At 43.1% G+C, this 6000-nt stretch overlaps 1 protein-coding gene across 1 annotated transcript in view; it reads left to right on the top strand.

The window, feature by feature from the left end:
- The first annotated feature begins 2311 nt into the window (after positions 1–2311).
- LOC129351389 (neuropeptide Y receptor type 2-like) overlaps positions 2312–6000 on the top strand; it is a 41164-nt gene continuing 37475 nt past the window's right edge. The window contains 1 exon segment of the mRNA XM_055020257.1: positions 2312–2592. The gene's annotated coding sequence lies outside the window, so the exon portion shown is untranslated.

The following is a 6000-nucleotide window of genomic DNA, read 5'->3' as shown; positions in this document are numbered from 1 at the left end:
GATCTAAACGGAGCCCGGCGGCGATGGCGGCGGCTGGTGTTCGCTGCCTTCCTTAATAAATAGAATAAAACTGTTTGAAAGCTTGACCAGATTTTTCTGCATCGCCTGAAAGTTAAAAACGTTTGAAGTGAAAGTCGATTCAGTCCATTTGATCAGAAGGAATGAACTGAACTCCTGCTTCACGCTTTATGCTTTTTCTTATTTTTCAGTCTTCTTGCCCAAAGCTAAAGAGAAAACTTTATTCCATGACATGAATCAGGAGATTATTTGTTTGTGGTGAGAAAGAAAACCTTGAGAACGTGACGCGCCGTGCGGCCAGTTCATCATCCGCCTGAGCTGCACGTCCAGCTGGACTTTCCCTCTGATTTAAACCTTCTGAACGTTTCCTTGAGTCCAATTATCTCTCCAAGAACCCAAAACAGGATGACAGTGATGAGGAGAGTCTCTGTAATGAAACTAAACTAACATTTGACTCGGATGAACAGCAGATTCAGATGATTCTGGAACAAAATGTTGGTGTGGCTGTTAGCTCCAGTCTGTTTGGCGTTTACACATTCAAACTGCAGCAGAGTTCACTGCCACTGACAGAAACGACAAAGAAGACAGGAAATGGTTGCAGGATGATGGAGCAGCGATGATTTATCAGGTGGAGAAACTTCTTCATGTGATTTTAGTTACGTCATTTTAACACACCAGTATGTGAAATAGTGCAGCAGGTGGTTTTAGACATCCAGGTCTTTTCCAGACGTACTTGCTCCAATGATTTGAAAGAATACAGCGCTTTCAAATTAAAAGTCAAAGTATTAAGCTCAAGCTTAGCCTCTGGATTTATTCCCTGAAATGAACAGAGCTTCCCTGCAGTGGTTGCAGGTGTTTATTTGGTTTTGTTGTTTGCATGAACTCAGTGTTGTGTTGAAGCTCGAATGGGTGAGACCTGAAAGATTCTTTATTTTTCTGTTTGGTTGAGCGTAAAAACCTTCCAGAGCTTTTATCTTCAAACTAAGACTGAAGATCTTAACACATGTGAGTTTATTGCTTCATGTTGGACTTTTAAATTGGTTTCATTCATCTTGAAGAGTAATCTCTGCACAGAGCGCAGATTAAACTGCTAATTAAACGGCCCTTCAGCAGAGTATTGATCGAGCTTAACCAAAGTCCCAGATAATCATTGAATTTCTTTCTGTCAACAAATCTTTGTAGATTTGTTGAAAATCTACAAAGACCAAAACAAAAGGCGGCTTAACGTGATTCCACGACCAATGACAAACAAAACCTAAAACCTTAAATTCATGTGCAATTATTCTGCAACGTTTGTTACAATTTAATACATAAATAGGCATTTATATTTTCCTTTAATATGTAAATAAAGTGAAGGGAGTTTAATCTGATCAAATCCTAATGAGCCTTAAGTTGATGGTCTCTTCACAGCTTCCTGAAGACTCAGAGGACGGACAGATGGGTGGACAGATGGATGGACGGACAGAAAGCTGTGAGGACGGACGGACGCTCTCAGGAGGAGCAACATTTTATTTGTTGGTGTTTATTTTCCTGAAAGGACAAAATTATGAGGAGAAATGAAGATTTTATAGGAAGTTGAAGTTGAAGTTTCTGTGCTCTGGTTTTTGGAAAGCAGATTGGATGGAGAACATCTGTGAAGATCATCAAGTATTTATGGATTATCAATTGGAATCAAGTCTGAACTTTGACTGGGCCATTCTGAAATTAGCAGCATTTTTAGCTCCATCCATCCTGTCATTGACCTGAAGAAAAGCCTCTCCACAGCATCACACTGCCACCACCATGCGCCACTGTGGGATGGTGAGTTCAGGAGTTTGATATTAGTAAAGATTTGGTCAGATTTGTGGATTTCACCACTTATAGTTTCCATAAATCATAATTCATGGCAGAAGGATTTGCTCTGAGCACCACCTGAACGCACCATTTATCAACCTGACACAGTGGTTGCTGCGTCATGCTGAGGGATACTCAAACCAAGATGGATGGAGCTACAAGGAAACTGGACAACAGCTCCACATGTTCTGGGTTCAGTTCGGTTCTGTTCCGGGTTTCATTTGGAACCAGTTGAAACTGAAATGAAAATATTTTGATCTTATTCTTAATATTTAGACATTTTCACCCAGAACAGTTGATTTAATTCCCCTCCATCCCTCCGTTCATTCAGTGAAACATCCCTTCTTCCTCTCCTCTCTCTCTCGGAACCAAACCCCTCCCCCTCCCCCTCGGCTCTGACGCGCTGTGCGTAAAAGCGCTTCAGTTGCGTTTGTGTGTCCAGAGCTGGCAGAGGCGAATCCGCGGCGGCGGCAGCAGCAGCAGCAGCAGCAGCAGCAGCGGGGATGGTTTAACTCCACAACTTCATCCTGTCTGCAGCCGGTTCCCCCGCGCGTGGGTCCGTGGGTGAGTCCGCGCGCCCTGAGGTCCGGGACGAGGAGCCGGAGACGGACATGAAGGAGGAAACGCGCGGCGGAAGTCACACCGACTCGGACTGAGTGGGAGACGCGCGTGGATTTTAACTCATCCTGTCCTGTGATTTCTGATGGCAGCGGAGCGCGGCGTGGCTGGAAACACGCGGAGGTCAGTGTGCCGCGCGCCACGAGCTGCACACACACACACACACACACACACACACACACACACACACACACCACACACACACACACACACACTGCGGGGCTGAAACGTTCAGTGCTGAAATTTGGGCGCACGCGCGTTTTCTAAGTATTTGACTGCACGCGCGTGCACGGCAGAAAAATAAAGCGCGTGCGTGATGCACCTACAGGAAACAAACCAATATAATCTGCTTTTCTTTAAATTCAATAATATATTTATTTCCTGTGTTTGTTAAACATTAAAGCAAAAGTTTTTCCAAGAGTTTTGATTGAAATCTCAGTGTTTACAGGTTAAAACCATCAATCAGGATTTATTTTGCTTGAAACATTTAATCATAAGTTTGTATTTTATTTAAATATGAAACTTTTTAGTTTCTCATTTTTATATTTTTACTTAAACGTTGAATTTGGAGAGGTTGTAACCAAGGCAACTGCATCTGCACGTCACCTTTAAGGTATTTTATTATCATAAGTAATTAGTATGAAAGATTTTTTCATCAGTTAGTTGAAAAAAGTGTGATTTATATCTTTACTATTGTGCAGCTGAGACAAGATGGTGGAATAATTTTTCTCCCCATGAATGGTGTGATGCTGTTTTTCAGTCATGCCATTAAAATGAATAGTTTTATTAGCTGTGTGTTTTTTCCATGTTTTATATTTTATTTCAGCTTGGAAGCAAGAAGTTGAGGAGGCGAATATGTTGTTCAGTCATTGGGAGAATCTCCCAGGTTTCATGGTTTTATTGCGTGTTGCTGTTTTGTGCGTTTGTGCTGCAGGTTTTCTGTGTGTTGGGGTCAAAGCTGCGGTTTGTGTTCAGACTCTGGGTTCTGGGCAAACAGTGAGCAGAGCTGGAGCTGCAGGCCTGGACCCAGAGCTGATTTGCTGTTAAATGAGAGAGAAACAACAGGCTGCGATTGCCAGAGATGTTTGCTGCTGCTCTTATCCGCTCCCAGATAAGAAGAGCTGCGGTTTAATTATTAAGCCATCACCTCCAGCTGGAGCGTCGCCTCTGCTGCGCGGCTGGAGACAGAGCGCTGCAGCGCGTCCGAGACGCTGCGCTCCCGCTCCGTCCTGCGGCTCCTTATCTCACCGAGCGTCACGTCAGCGCAGGTGAAATGAGGCACGGCGCTGATGGAGTCACACCTGGATCTGACTTGGTCCCTGAGAGCAGGGAGGACGATCTGCTCACTCTGGGTTTGGTTTCTAATCCCGCTGCTTGATCTCATAATTATAAACAACAAATCTGAGGGAATCCAGATTGGAAAGCAGAGTGAGCGCTGCTGGTTTCTGTGCTGGAAGCCATTTTTCTTTCCAGCTGGTTTCTTGAGGCTGGGTTTGCTTTGTGGAGCCATTAATCTCTCACATTTATCATTTATTTGGTTTAATATCAGAGATTTCTGGTGCAGCCTGCTGTTGGGCCAGTCAGGGCAGAAATATAGAGTTAGTTAGTTTTCTTCCTCCAGTCGTTTGCAGTGATTTTCATCCCCTGCACTTGAACTTGCAGTCGTCTTCGTGTCTCCTCATGAAAAATGCCTTTAATCCCAGATGCACTGACCTCCTGAGGCGCCGGAGGGAAGGAAAAAATCCTTGGCGCGTTTTGACATGCTGCGTTATTTCCCCTGACGCCCGAGCCAACAGGCATTTATCACAGACACATTACCTGGAAACGGTTTGAAATGTCAACGTCTCCGTTTCACACTTTTTAAATTAACAGTGTCTGAATTTCTGAGTGAGTTGATTTGGACTCCAGATATTCCTGTGATTGTGTGACGATAAAAGACGCTGCAGGTTGAGAAGCTTTCAGGACAAACCAGCATGCAGGCGGAGGCAACCTTCTGATCAGCATCAACTGGAATCAGACGAAACACGAAGCTCTGTTGTCTTTTTGTTGCTTTGTGCAGCGAAGAGGAAAAAATGTCACAAAATAAAGACGCCTGCTGATGTCTTGTTGTGTTTTAAAGATAAAAGTCTAGAAAAAACATCTTATGTTTCCACTGAAAGGATTTCTGTTAACTTCTGGTACAATGATGGCAGCTTCGCTAAAGAGTTTGGTACAGAGATGGAGTTTGGAAGTGAAGATAGTTGTTGGGAACAGAAACGTCCTTCAGAAAATGTTTGGACACGAAGCTTCACCTGTTGGTGCGTTATACATTTTATAGCACGATCAAGCAACAGTTACCTTTAGTTGTGTTGAAAATGTTAAAACAACTTAAAATAAATGCAGTTCCTCCAGGTGTCTGCTGCTTCCTGCTGCCGCTAGTCTATAGGAGCTGAAGGTTGGCTTTTTCTGCAAAATGTGGATTATTTTCCATTATGTATCTATAAATGATCAATCAAGACAAATGTGGCTGGAAAATCCAACATTTAATGGAGCCATAAAAGCGATTTTTCATGATTGTAGATATAAACAGTGCAGTTTAATCGTTTCTGATCAGTAACGTCTTAATGCATGAAGTCCTTGTGTTTGGATTTTTGACCTATTTTTCAGCTACAACATAAAATCACCTTTTAAAATGGCTGAAAAACATCTAGTGCTTTCTAAACATAGAACAGAAAGTTTATTTCATTTAATCTCCATTTTGCAGGTTGATGTGATCAGAGTCCAAATGAGACGAAACAAATTAATTCAGTTTATTTATGAATTTACAGAAAATGTTGTTTCTAGCTTTAAATAGAACAAACATTTCATCAGAAATGCTAATTTGACTCATTCCAATCAAAGGATCAATATGATCAATATGATCCAGTTTGATCTCAGCTGATGGAGGGCGGAGCTTAATAGTGCGGCAGACCAGAGAGCTGGAAGCTTGTCATGGCTGGGACTCCAGTGGAGTGAAGCTAAACGGGGAGATGTGCTCATGTTGCCGAAGCTCTGCAGGAAGCAGAGAGTAAAAACGACCCGCCACAGGAATCCAGCAGAACCGCAGCGAAGACGGGTTCGCACCGCTCCGAAAGTAAAAATATAAAACCTCTCAACGTCTAACGTCCACTCAAAACGGGACGGGTTGATCCTGACCGCTCATATTTATCCAAATAATCCATGTCTGCTGCTGAAAAGGTCTGTTTACAGTCCAGTGCAGAGAAGATTTCTACATTTATGGATTTTAAAGAGTCACTTAAAGGTGGGAGTCGTCATAGCATTCTTTGGTTCTGGTGGATCGATTGCATCATGGCCGCTCCGGCGACTGTTTGAATGTTTTTTATTAAAACACGGTGAAGAACTGAGGGACATGATTTATTTTTATTGTTTCAACACTTCAGCTTCGTGTCGTTTAAACTAAAACAAAACGTGACAAACCAGCAGCGGCTTCCTGGGTCCAGGTGTCCAGGTGTCCAGGTGTCCAGGTGTTCTCCCACCCAGAGGCCCGACACG

Source organism: Poeciliopsis prolifica, unplaced genomic scaffold (assembly GCF_027474105.1).
Source record: "Poeciliopsis prolifica strain line A6 unplaced genomic scaffold, Auburn_PproV2 SCAFFOLD066, whole genome shotgun sequence".
NCBI lineage: Eukaryota > Metazoa > Chordata > Actinopteri > Cyprinodontiformes > Poeciliidae > Poeciliopsis > Poeciliopsis prolifica.
The sequence above is the reverse complement of the archived record's forward strand: the minus strand, read 5'-3'. Positions and strand labels throughout refer to the sequence as shown.